Genomic DNA, 15030 nt, shown 5'->3' with positions numbered 1-15030 from the left:
AATTTTATCACTGTGATACAGTCTACGACTGAGCAAACATAATGTAGACAAGAGGTCTGCATAGGGAGGTCAGGTATGGACTCACTGAAGAGCAATAATAAATGATACACAATGAATAATAAATAATAGCTAACAGTTATACATTATTGTATACCAGCTACTGTTCTAAGGGCATTACGTATGTTAATTCATTTACCCTTCACACCACTGATTCATCGTCACAACTTTACTCCTATTTTATGCGCGAGAAAACTAAGGCATAGAGAGATTAGGTAACCTGCCCAAAATAACACTGCCAAATACATGGTATACGGCAAAGCTGGGTTTAGATTCCAGGCAGTGTGTCTTTGGAGTCCACAATCATAACCGTTACTCTGTACTATCGATTAAGTACTTAAAGCCTCTCAGCTTCAAGTTGGGAATAAGGGTATTCTCTTTCCTGCAAGAAGAAAACATCATAGGCTGTAATTCTTAGTGACCCTAGCTCTGGAGTGTGCAGTGAAGCAACAAAAGCTACAAAGGCAGGCTGGCGCCAGATCAACACTCAGAACCATTTCACACAAACATGTAAGGACTTCACCATTCAGGCAATGAGTAAACAGGGTGTGAAATAATAGGTAACAAGATCATTTTGTGCCTTTTAGAAAATCACATTGACAGAAACTTAGAGAAATGACTAGAGAAGGAGGCCTGGAGGTAAGAATAATGTTCTAACCTGAACCAAAAAATAGCACTGAAGATAGAAAGGGACAGAGCTAGATGTTATTTAGGAGACAGAGAAAGGACTTGGGGACTGGATATGGGGAAAGAGGGAAGAGGATGCCTGACTCTTAGGTTTCAGATTTGATGAAAAGAGAGAGACAGAGAATACAGGAGGGAAAGCAAGTTTGGGATAAGAGTGTTTATAGATTGAGTTGAAGGGGCCTGTGAGACAGCTGCAGAAAGACCTCTGATATCTTGATGAAAAAATGCTCTGGAGTTCAGGAGAAAGGCTTAGACTAGAGTTCTAGATACAGGAGTTATTCACACATAGTTGGTAGTGAAATTATTCAGGAAGAACACATTAATCAAAAAGAGAAAAGATATGGATAAACAACAAGACCCTACTATACAGCACAGGGAACCACATTCAATATCCTGTAATAAACCATAATGGAAAAGAATATGAAAAAGTGTGTGCATGTGTGTGAAGACACTGAATCACTTCGCTGTACACCAGAAACAACTAATGCAACATTGTAAATCAATTATACTTCAATAAAATAAATTTAAAAAAAAAGAAAAGGTAAAAGAAAGCAAAGGATTAATAAACTAGAATTTTAAGACATAGCAATATTTTAAGGACAGAGAGTAGAGAAGTCACAGAAGATCAGTAAAGACAGACCACAAAAGAGAAAAGAGAAAAACAATGGTAAAATATTATTTCAAAAGTCAAGGAAGACGAAGATGAAAAAGGAATAATGCACAGGGCCAAAGACTGCAGAAAAGCCAAAATTTTATAAAGACTACAAGCGCCCATGGGATTTAGCAATTTGGTGGTCTTTCGTACTCTTGCAAGAACCATTTCAGTGGAGAGTTGTGGTGGGGGTGGGGGTAGTTACACAGCAGTAGCAATTGATGAAGAGAAAAGAGCTGAGAAAGTAAGACGGTAAGTATTATATATACTATTCACAACAGTTTCCCTTTAAAAGGGGGAGAGAAATAATGTGACCATACAAATGACCACCTAAACTGCAGAGTTTGGGGACTTCCCTGGTGATCCAGTGGTTAAGACTCCACACTCCCAATGCAGGGGGCCTGGGTCTGATCCCTGGTCAGGGAACTAGATCCTGCATACCACAACTAAAGATCCCACATACCACAACTAAAGATCCCTCATGCTGCAACTAAGACTCAGTGCAGCCAAATAAATAAATAATTTTTTTAAATGAGGTTATAATAATAATTTAAAAAAAAACAAACTGAAGAGTTTTGAAAGTATAAGACAGCCCTAAACACACAAGAGAAACCTGAGATTATCTTGGGCAACCAAGATCTATGGTCACCCCAGATAAGTAAAGAAGAGGTGGGGCTACAAAAGGCTGTTTCTTAAAGGAAAAAGATATATACATATAAAACATATATATATTATTGTTTGTATGTATGCATCTATCTATCTATCTAAAGGGAAAAGGTATATACTTAAAGATACATATTTCCAAACTGAATGGAAGAAATCAGACAAAGCATCTAAAAGTAACCAGAGAGGAGTGTTGGTCTAAGATCCCAAACAAGTTAGGACACAGCACTCTATGCAAGGCTAATGAACTACAGAAGCACTTAATGAGGCAGAAAAAAAAAAAAAAAAAAATGACCTACAAATGAAAATTACTGCAGATAGGTGTGCAAGTAGGAGACAACAAATTGAGCATTTACATTGATTTCTGTTTTCTCTGAAAAGCAGAATCAAGAATGTATACAAGCATATATGAGATTGGTGGTCTGAACTGGGGTACAGGGTTTGAGAGATAAAGGTCTGGCAAAGTCATCAAAAAATTAGGAAAAGTGCTAATCTAAGAAAAGCAAAAGCACTATCAAGCCATAGAGAGGGCCCAGCTGAGTTGAAAACCACTGGCTTCTTAAGCCAATTGTCTGTTGATGGGCACGTGGGTGGTTTCCATGTCTTGGCCATACTACCGCAAGCAAACTACAGATTTAATACAATCCCTATCAAAATACTTATGACATTTTTCACAGAACTGGAAGAAATAATCCTAAAATTTACATGGAACCACAAAAGACCCAGAATTGCCAAAGCAATCCTGAGGAAAAAGAGCAAAGCAGGAGGTATAACCCTTCCAGACCTCTGACTATACTACAAAGCTACAATAATCAAAACAGCATGGTTCTGGCACAAAAACATAGATCCGTTAAATGGAATAGAAAGCCCAGAAATAAACCCACACACCTATGGTAAATTAATCTACAATAAAGCAGGCAAGAATATACACAGTCTCTTCAACAAGTGGTGTTGGGAAAGCTGGACAGCTATGTGTAGATCAATGAAATTAGAACATTTCCTCATACCATATACACAAATAAACTCAAAATGCTTTAAGACCTAAGTATAAGAAACCATAAAAGTATATGACACCATAAAACTCCTAAAATACAACATAAGCTAAACATTCTTTGACATAAATTGTAGCAAAGTTTTCTTAGATCAGTCTTCCAATGCAAAAGAAATCAAAGCTAAAATAAACAAATGGAGCCTAATAAAACTGAAAAGCTTTTGCACTGCAAAGGAAACCATCAACTAAGCAAAAAGACAACCTATGTACTGAGAGAAAATATTTGCCAACGATGCAACTAACAAGGGGTTAATATCCAAATTACACACACAGCTCAATCAACTCAGTATCAAAAAAAAATCAAACAACCCAATCAATAAATGGGCAGAAGGGCTTCCCTGATGGCGCAGTGGTTAAGAATCCGCCTGCCAATGCAAGGGACATAGGTTCAAGCCCTGGTCCTGGAAGATCCCACATGCCACAGAGCAACTAAGCCCGTGTGCCACAACTACTGAAGCCCGTGTGCCTAGAGCCCATGCTCCGCAACGAGAAGCCACTGCAATGAGAAGCCCACACACCGCAACAAAGAGTGGCCCCCGCTCACCACAACTAGAGAAAGCCTGCACACAACAACGAATACCCAACTCAGCCAAAAATAAAAACAATAATAAAAATAAATAAATAATAAATGGGCAGAAGACCTAAATAGACATTTCTTCAAGGAAGACATACATTGCAGCAACATGGATGGACCTAGAGATTACCATACTAAGTGATCTAAGTCAGACAAAAACAGATAAATATGATATCACTCATATGTTGGAATCTGATTTTTAAAAATGATACAAGTGAACTCATTCACAAAATAGAAGCAAACTTACAGATATCAAAAACAAACTTATGGTTACCAAAGGGGAAACATGAGGGGGAGGGAAATATCAGGAGCTTGAGATTAACATACACATACTACCATATACAAGACAGATAAGCAACAAGGACCTACTGTATAGCACAGGGAACTCTACTCAATATTCTGTGATAACCTATATGAGAAAAGAATCTGAAAAAGAATGAATACATGTATATATATAACTGAATCACTTTGCTGTACACCTGAAACTAACATTGTAACATTGTAAATCAACTATACTCCAATAAAATAAAAAAATAAAAATTAAATTAAATTAAATAGGGCTTCCCTGGTGGCGCAGTGGTTGAGAGTCCGCCTGCCGATGCAGGGGACACGGGTTCGTGCCCCGGTGCAGGAGGATCCCACATGCCGCAGAGCAGCTGGGCCTGTGAGCCACAGCCACTGAGCCTGTGCGTCCAGAGCCTGTGCTCCGCAACGGGAGAGGCCACAACAGTGAGAGGCCCGCATATCGCAAAAAAAATAAATTAAATAAATTAATTAAATAAATTTACAGGGAAAATGTAAAAAAGGAAGACATACAGATGAAAAGATGCTCACCTCTGCTAATTATTAGAGAAATGTAAATCAAACAACAATGAGGTATCACCTCACACAGGTTAGAATGGCTATTATCAAAAAGCCTACAAAAAATAAACACTGGAGAGGGTGTGTGAAAAGGGAGCCCTCCTACCCTGTTGGTGGCAATGTCAACTGGTACAGCCACTATGGAAAACATTTATGGAGGTTCCTTAAAAACCTAAAATTAGAGCTACCATATAATCCAACAATCCCACTCTCCTGGGTATATATCTGGAAAGAAAACCCCAAAACTCTAATTCAAAAAGATACATGCACCCCAATATTCACAGCAGCACTATTTACAACAACTAAGACATGGAAAATCAAAGTCTTTAGAATGATCCTTTATTAACTAGAAGCCAAACTCTGACACCTAATTCACCATATTTTCCACTTCACTGCATTGCCTCTTTTTATCAGAATTTAACTGAAGACATAATTAAGCCTAATCATTAACAGTGGTAAGCACACTATAACCATTCACAAAAACTGTCTATATACTACAGCAAAGCTATCTTCAGTATTAAGCTATTGTACTCAGCATAACATTAAGCATTAGTAAGAAGACTGTTCAGTGATGAACCACAAATTATTTTGACTTTACACAGATGTTATTTATGATTTATGTCAGCTTATCTGCTCTGTATGTCTTTTATCTGACACCTTCAAAGAATGTTAATGAAAAATAAACATGCTAGAATAGACATCTCCCTTTACACAATGACAGAGCAACTCAGAAGACCATATGAATTTCTATAATACATGTTACTGACTATGAAATTAAAGCTAAATCATGCATTCTCAATGAGAGCAAGATGGCTTCCAAAGAAGCAAATTTGGTTAATGGGGGGGAGAAGGGGGAAAGAAGACCAAAACCAAACTTGGGTGTTACAATGGGTGTGGCCCTCCAAAAGGCCATAATACGTAAGAAAATACACAGTATATCTATCTGTGGTATTAAAAGTTCAAGTGGGGAGGGTGGCAATTAAGGGAAAAAGTGTCTAAAGAAAGCTCTCTAGCGGGATGATAATGTTAAAAAAAGAAAAGACTGAGAAACACCAGACTAAACACTAGTTTATATCTCAACACATTACCTAAATAAGACATTTTCACTTCAACTTGAATAATCTCTTACTAAACAGTATATTCAGCAAACCTATGGATTTTAACTTCATTCATTCAATAATTATTTGTACAGTGCCTACTATGTACCTGGCACTATGTTAGTTGTTCTCTCCTGAGCCTTATCCATCACTGGTGTCTCAGTGAAATGGAAACATGCAAGATGATGAAGATCAACTCTGAGAAAACATTAACAATCTGTCCTCTTGCGAGAAATGGAGAGGGCAGCCCAGTTTCAAAAGCTATGCATGTATTGATAGATTAATTGCCTCAGTACTGGAAAACATTTTCAATTTGATAAAGGATAAATTACTGGGGAAGGAAGGAAACAATGGTGGGAGGAAGAAAGAGAAGGAAGAATGCTAAATTAGGCTACACGTGACAAGCAAAAAGCTTTCCCAACTTAACACCGACATGCCAAGAACTGGTCACCATCAGACCTCAAAGCACCAGAGCCAAAAGTACCACAGCCAACTGGAGAAACATTTTCTGTACATGGGGAAAGTGATCTGAGTTTTTTAAAACCTGCAGACAGATTTTCCTTTAGAAAAATCTGCTGCTAACTAGCCAATGTTTAAATATATCTCCTGAAAGCAAAGTATATAAGTCTTACAATGCTTTTTACTTTAGATAACATTTTAATTTTTTGGTCCCATGATGGAGAAATAACATTCACTATTCCCTCTGTAAAACACACTGACCAGCAAAGGACTGGCAAACGAATGCATGTTTACATGCTTTAAGCTGAAAATAAAATGTTACAATGTATACAATAAATTCCTCACTTCAACTGACTTTTCCACTAAACTCGAAGTCCCAATTGTATCAGATAAGAGAGCTTCTTATTTTCCTTTTGATATATTTACTGTGCATTTAAAAAAAATAATCATTGTGAACATATGGTCTATATCAGCAATTCCCAATCATTCTAGTAAAAGGACACCTTTTTAATGTTAAAAAAATTTTAGCATCCAGTATCTGAGAAAATGACTGAAAGCTACTATAAATTCAATATAGTATTAATAAAAGAACATAAATACACGTGAATTACATATGCATCAGACAACTGCTTACTCAGTTTATAGACAGTACTCAATGTTTTTGTAGAGTTAAGGACCCAATATGATAACTCTACCCCAAATCAAGGGTTGAAAGACCTAATGTCAGAATATATTTCAGAGGAACAATATACAGAAAATAATAGGAACCATAAAATACATGCAAACGTTACATTATAGAAAGTTTTTAAAGAATGGAAAATACTGATCACTATTCAGAGTATTACTGCATTTCTGCTAGGAGTCACACAACTAAAGTGCTTAAAGTAATTAATTTTCTTAGGTACATAGGATCACCAGTGACAAGGTGCTGTTACTGCACCAATTTTGTTTTCAATATAATTTAACTGATTTTGTAAACAGTGGAAATTCCTCCCAGATTAACAACTTGTTAATCATTTTAGTTTATATTTTGTTTTGGCTTTTCATGCTTCAATATCTTCCTGAATACTATAGTTAGAAGCTGAGAGAGATAGCAATATAACAGAACTTCAATTAATTCACTGAACAAATGAGTGAATGAGTGACTATTTCAGGAGATACCATTTTAATGCTGGAAGCCTACATTATAGACTTTATGTAGAGTAATTATTTCTGTATCTAAGGAATTATAATCCTCTAACCTGACTGAAAAATAATCCCATGATTTATTTATTAATCTCAGTTCCGAAGAATTTAGGTATCAATTTAGGTCTTTTTCTTCTCAGAAAAATCTTGATTTTCATATAGGCTGCTAACATCTAATGATTCTTCTCCAACTACATTTTAATAAACTAAATATTATAATAAAACTAGTTAATCTTTATTTTTTAAATTTGTATTTATTTATTTAGGCTATGCTGGGTCTTCGTTGCAGTGCGCGGGCTTCTCTAGTTGTGGCATGCGGGCTTCCCTAGTTGTGGCACCCAGGCTCTAGAGCATGTGGGCTCAGCAGTTGCGGTGCATGGGGTCTCTAGCTGTGGCATGTGGGATTCTTGGTTCCCCAACCAGGGATCGAACCCAGGCCCCCTATATTGGGAACGTGGAGTCTTAACCACTGGACCACCAGGGAAGTCCCAAAACTAGTTAATCTTTAATATTTTAATTATTTTCAGTCATACTAAGTTCAATTATACCCAGAATATTAATGAAATCCTAATGACTGTCATTTACATTTCTATGACAAGTATAGTCAGCTACTTGGCTATAGGATTACTATCTTCATTTAATCAAATTAGGTAATACATGTGAAAAAATACCGTAAGATAAAAATATAAATTATTACCAGCATTAGGTAAAATCCCCAAATCCATTTATACTTATCCCATAATCTAACATGTATAAAATAATATGCACAAAGTAATATTTACATAAAGTATTTCAGAGAAGAAAAAGCGACAATCTATAACATGAATTCTTTGTGAAATGGAACCTCAGCAACAACAAATTTCCATACCATGAGAGGATACCATGTATCATATCTGCTATCATATTTTACTTAGTATTTTTCAGCAACACCTAGGCCCAACTGAAATACACCTGACCTATGTGGCTTTTTCTGACATTAATTCTACATACCTGAGAACTTAAACTGCAATGAAACACTGGAAGAATGTTTAAAAGAGCTAAAACAATTGAGAGAGCCAGTATCCATGTTGTTCAACTGGGTTACACATATAGAAAAAGTATTTTTAAATATTTTTAATCCTACTTTCATAGTAGGATTTATTTAAAATATAAAATCAATGTAGCTTAGTCTAAATTCACTACTAATTCAAATCATTTAATTCTAGTCATAAATGTGTGGCGACACACAATTAAGATGTTTACAAGAGCATCAAAAATAGTACCAGATAGGGCTTCCCTGGTGGCGCAGTGGTTGAGAGTCCGCCTACCGATGCAGGGGACGCAGGTTTGTGCCCCGGTCCAGGAAGATCCCACATGCCGTGGAGCGGCTGGGCCCGTGAGCCATGGCCACTGAGCCTATGCGTCAAAAAAAAAAAAAAAAAAAAAATACTACCAGATAAATTCAGGTCTATATCAGTAAAATTAAAGAATAACATCAACTATAAAATAACTGGATTATAATCAATAAGCTGACTAATACAATGTCAAGTTTTCAATTTAAATTTTATTTATAAATATGTATATGAGATAAACAAAGGTACACTGCTCTTCAAATAGCTGTATTGAGCGTTCCTACATACACATGAGAAAGAAGAGCAGTAAATGACAGAGAGTAAGACACACATAATGCCCAGACTAAAATGTACTATTTATAAATTAGAAACTTTAAAATAATGAGTACCACCTGCTCAAAACATTCTCAAGCCCTTCTAATTAAATTTATAACCATAACTTTAATCAATTATTCATAAAATAAGTCTATCTAAAATCGCAGCATTAACATTGTTACATCACTAAATTTATAACTAGATTTGGGCTGATTTTGACATTAACAACATTTGAAAATAAAATCTTAAGCTGTATGTTAGTAGCATCTCTATTTCTCTTAAGCAATTCTGCTTTTCAAAATCCCTAAAAACTCCAGTTATGTACAACTGCCAACCCAGGTTAATAATAGCAATGAACCATATTCATCTGAAACCACAAGACTGTCAGGTGACATACCAAGAAGCCTGAATTTAACTCAAATAAAAGCCTCTCCATGCTGCAATGCAAAAAGGCTTAATCCTAGCAACAGGACCATGGGACACTGGGAGCTTTTAAGAAATCTACTGCCAATGACAAAATCTATTTTTTGCAAAAGGTCCATCTATCCAGTTCTACCATTTCATAAGTGACATCCTGTTCCTTTGTTTCACCGAAGAATCTGGGATTTTTACAGAAACAAATTATGACTGACTACTTTTCAATTCCTTTATCTCTTCTACTAAAACTATATGATTAAAGAAAATCAACCTGAGTATTCTATAAACCAAGTGCCGTCCTGGCAAGTGGTACAGACTAGGAATGCCAACTTGTTTTAAGGGTTCTTTAACTAAAAAACGGCAGGTCCTAGGCAGAGTACTCAGGCAACCATAGCTAGAACCCAACTCTTTAACAACCCCCATCTGAGGAACTCAGGTTCATCTAATAAACAAGAAAACAGAATAGCGCCTTTGTCAACTTCCCTGTGTCCCAACTCTGTCATTTCAAACAAGTACACACACACACACATTCTTAAAAGCCACAAGTTTGTGTTCTACCAAGATGACACACAACTAAAAAGGAGGTCCTAATGATCACAGGACCCAGAAAGGTCAATATGAAAACTGGTTCACAAATCTGAACTCTACACTGAATTCACATAGATAAGTCTAACACAAAATACTACCTTTGAATTTATAAACTTCAATACATCTATCAAGTTACATTACTTGGTTGGTTCATGAAATAGAAACATTTCAGCTTGCTTTAAAAACACTGTCTTTCTCTGGGTTTTTGCATTTTAACATATATCAGCATATTCTTCCAGAAAAAACGGAGGGTGCATCTGTGTATTATGCTGATGTGACAAATGCAGTAAGTAACACAAATGCCTTAATATAATGAGCTATTAAACCAAATCCTAACAGACAATATGCTAAAACCAAGAATCATTCCCCACATCCAACATGACAGAAACAGAATGGGCTCTCAATAAGCCAAACTTGGATTTAAATCCCAACTCTGCCACATACTGACTGTGATCTTAGAAAAGTGTCTTAACTTCTCTAGTCCTCAGATTCCTCATCTATAAGACAGGACTATCTCTTTGATTAGTATAGGGAGAGTGTTTTATCTCAACACTTAAAACACTGTCACACAGACCAAGATTTCAATAAAGATTTGGTGAATTACTGACACTGTTACTAGAAGTATCTTTTCCAAGTACAATGCCTTCTTGTCCTAGTTATAAAAACTGTAACTTTATTTTAATTGTAATACTTTTATAATAATTAATTCTAATAGTCCTGGTACTTCTTAAAGATATATAAAATCTGCCACAGTGGTTCTAGAGTTTCACCACAATTCATTAGGCAGAAACTTTTAAAATCCATCTTTCATGTGTGGGGGGCAGGGGATATATGGGAAATTTCTGTACCTTCCATTCAATTTTGCTGAGACCTAAAATTGCTCTAAAAACTTAAGTTTATTTTTTCAGTTATATTTATATATTTTTTCCAATTATTTTCCATTATAGGTTATTGTAAGATATTGAATATAGCTCCCTGTGCTATACAATAAATCCTTGTTGTTTATCTATTTTACAGTAGTGTGCATCTGTTAATTCCATACTCCTAATTTATCCTCCCGACCCTTCCCCTTCGGTAACCATAAGTTTGTTTTTCTGTGTCTGTGAGTCTGTTTCTGTTTTGTAAATAGATTCATTTGTATTATTTTTGAGATTCCACCCAGAAGTGATATCATACAGTATCTGCCTTTTTCTGTCTGACTTATTTCACTTAAAACGTAAGTCTGTTTTTAAAAATCTATCTTTTTTTTTTAACACCTTTATTGGAGTATAATTGCTTTACAATGGTGTGTTAGTTTCTGCTTTATAACAAAGTGAATCAGCTATACATATACATATATCCCCATATCTCTTCCCTCTTGCGTCTCCCTCCCACCCTCCCTATCCCATCCCTCTAGGTGGTCACAAAGCACCGAGTTGATCTCCCTGTACTATGTGGCTGCTTCCCACTAGCTATCTATTTTACATCTGGTGGTGTACATATGTCCACGCCACTCTCTCACTTCGTCCCAGCTTACCCATCCCCCTCCCCGTGTCCTCAAGTCCATTCTCTACATCTGCATCTTTATTCCTGTCCTGCCCCTACTTTCTTCAGAACCAAAAAAATCCATCTTTGATTAAGTTAGAAGCCTGCATAAAGACATAAAAGTAAATTGAATAAATTTATAGATCCAACATTTCAGGGCTCATTCATGACAGACTTGTGATACAAATCTGGGTTTAATATAATCAGATATAAGCATGTTTGCTGCAGCACTAAATGTATTAAGGGGAAAAAACAAAAACAACTAAAATGCCCATCAATAAGAGACTCGATAAATACACTGCAGTACCTTCATTCAGTGGAACACTGTGTAAGCCTTTAAAAGTGTAAGACAGAGGTGTATATAAAGATCTCCAAGGTAATTATTACATGAAGAAAACAAGGTTCAAAAGAACATGTATACCACAGACTCTCCTCCAAGGAATACAAAATAACTTGATAACCTTCATCATCTTATGGCAGAACATGATGTGTTGTTTCACTGAAAAGTTTCAGGATAGAAAAGAACTAGCCAGAGAAAAGTTTGATGTTCACTAGCTCAAAAACCAGCAAAATACCATAACACTAAGAAACAATGGAAGAAAAAGGATGTGTTCCAAAACAGGAAAAAAAAGAGGAAAGCCAATAGCTGAATTAATTAAAAGTTTACTTCTCTATCGTCAACCTACAAAAGTCTCCATTCACCTAGATGCTCAACCCAAAATCCAGAGGTCACCAAGTCCTGTTTATTCTATCTCCTAAATGTCTTGAGTCAGATCACAACCACTGTCACACTGCCACCATCCTAGTGTGAGCTACCATACTATCTCACTGCTTAAATTAGTCTCCCAGTCTCTTCTGCTTTCCTCCAATTTATTCTCCACAGTGTACCTAAAGTGGGAAAACCTTAACATGTCACTCACTTAACTTAAAAATTCCTGGTTAATACCTCATTGCTCTCTGGATAAAGATCTAACTTCTTAATAGATTTGGTTCTTACCTATTCTCTCCTCCCACCTCCTGTCATATCCACTTCAATCACTTCTTTAAATGCAACGTTTTCACTTCAAGCTTCTTCATTGTGTTTTTTCTTTGGTCTAGCACGCTTTTTTCTGTCCTCCCCTATTAGCCTGGTTCATTTTTCAGGTCTCAGTTTATATGTTACTTCTCACAAGAAGCCTTCCTCGTCATTCCAATCCTCCACCCTACATCAGGAATAGGTTCCCTTCCCATGTGCCTCCAGAGCATTCCTCTCTCTACCTCAGTAGAGCTCTAAACTGACACTCTGTACATCCTCCATTCTAGCGTTGAAGAGACTACTGTCGTAACTGCCTATTTATTTTCTCCATTTCTACTGGACCGTAAGCTCTGTGAGAATGGGACCATACTTCTCTTGTGCATAGCTATATTCTATGGTTGACATTTAGTAGCCTGTCAATAGATCAAAACTAAAAACTAATGTTTGAATGAACTCTCATGAAATGTTTTTTATCTTGAGATTAGTTTAATGTTAACAAAACATGAAATAGGATTTTGGTTTAGTTTTTTTTTTAATGAGAATGAAAAAATATCTCAGTACCTACTTGTCATTTCAGGAGGGGTAATGCATTCAGTATTCCCTCCCAACTCTTTATCCTTAAAAGAGAGAATAATTATTCTAAACATAATATAAACTGACTATACAATCCTCTTTTCTTTTGCCAAAATTGGGGGAGAGGGGTCCCAGACATAAATATTAGGGGGATTTTATGTGAAGCTAACAGAACGTTTAACTTTAAACGTCCCTTTTTTTCTTTAACTTTCCCTTTCAGTGCTGATCAAATTTAAATTCATAAATTTTTTTTAAAGAGTTTTTAAAATATTTGGAACTCACATAACCTGGCCTCCAACTTTTACCAGCTTTGGACATCATTTAAGCTCCTTATTTAAGGTCCTATGTGCTTATCCATGAATTGGTTAATACAATTTCTTTCCTCTACCAACCTCAATCAAGAGTTGTGGGGAGAATCAAATAAGATAATATACAAGAAAGCAATCTATAAACTATTACTTCTGGCTTTGCCTACTTGGGGACATGGCATTCATTCTACAAGAAACCTAGAAAACCAGCATGAATAAAGCCAGAGAAGAGCATGCAGAAAGGAGTTAACATGGCAAGCCTAAGTCTGTGATCCTGAGAAAGGCCTGCTTGTAAGATTGGCCTTTAGCTGGCATCTGGGAACTTGACTGGTAAACAGTTTTCTACACTGATACGAAACTTCCTCTAAGTGGTAAGTGTGGTTTACTATAACTAAACAACTGTACAAAATATGGTTTATGCTGAATACCTGCGTTTCTTCTGGGAGTCTGGATTTTGGTACATGCTGGTCAGAGATTTCTACATGACCAGTATATAATAAAAACGTTGGGCACTATCTGATCAGTCCCCAGTAAATAGCACATCATTGCTGAAGAATTTAAATGCATCCTGTGAGACTCCACTGGGAAGGGGTACTTGGAAGTTTACACCTGGTTCTCTCTGGACCCTGCTCCGTGTGCCTTTTCCTTTGCTGATTTGTATAAGCTTTGTATCCTTTCACTGTAATAAACTTTAGCTCTGAGTTTGACTATATGCTGAGTCCTGTGAGTTCTTCCAGTGAATCAATGAACCTGGGGTGGTCCTGGGCACTCCCAACACAATAAAGAAAATGTATTCACAAAGTACAATGTCTATCTGTCTGGAATGGGGATACAGCCTGCAATACAAAGACAGAAGTAGTCCTCTTTTGTCCAGTATCATTAAAAAACAAAAGCAAAAAGTGAGGAATGTAAATTGGTGCAGCCACTATGGAAAACAGTATGGTAGTTCCCCCCACAAAATTTTTTTTTTAATTAAAAAAAAACTACCATATGATCCAGCAATCCCACTCCTGGGCATATATCCAAAGAAAATGAAAACACTAATTCAAAAAGATACATGTGTCCCAATGTTTATAGCAGCAACATTTACAATAGCCAAAATATGGAAGCAACCTAAGTATTCATCAAAAAAGATGAATGGATAAAGATGTGATACACACACACACACACACACACACACACACACACACACACAGGAATATTATTCAGCCATAAAAAATAATGGATTTCTGCCATTTGCAACAATGTGGATAGTGAAATAAGTCAGAGAAAGACAAATACTCTGTTACCACTAATATGTGGAACATAAAAAATAAAACAATGAAAATAACAAAATGGAAACAGACTCACAGATTTAGAGAAAAAACTAGCGGTTACCAGTGGGGAGAGGGAAAGGATGAAGGTCAAGATAGGAATAAGGGATTAAGAGATACAAACTACTATGTATAAAATAAGTAAGTAATAAGGATATATTGTACAGCACAGGGAAATATAGCCATTATTTTGTATTAACTTTAAATGGAGTATAATCTATAAAAAATACTGTATCACTGCTCTATATCGAAAACTAAAATATCATGAACCAACTATACTTCAATTAAAAAAAAGACACTGGGGGGCTTCCCTGGTGGCGCAGTGGTTGAGAGTCCGCCTGCCGATGCAGGGGACACGGG

This window comes from Lipotes vexillifer, unplaced genomic scaffold (genome assembly GCF_000442215.2).
Source record: "Lipotes vexillifer unplaced genomic scaffold, Lipotes_vexillifer_v1.1 scaffold724, whole genome shotgun sequence".
Lineage (NCBI taxonomy): Eukaryota > Metazoa > Chordata > Mammalia > Artiodactyla > Lipotidae > Lipotes > Lipotes vexillifer.
The sequence above is the reverse complement of the archived record's forward strand: the minus strand, read 5'-3'. Positions refer to the sequence as shown.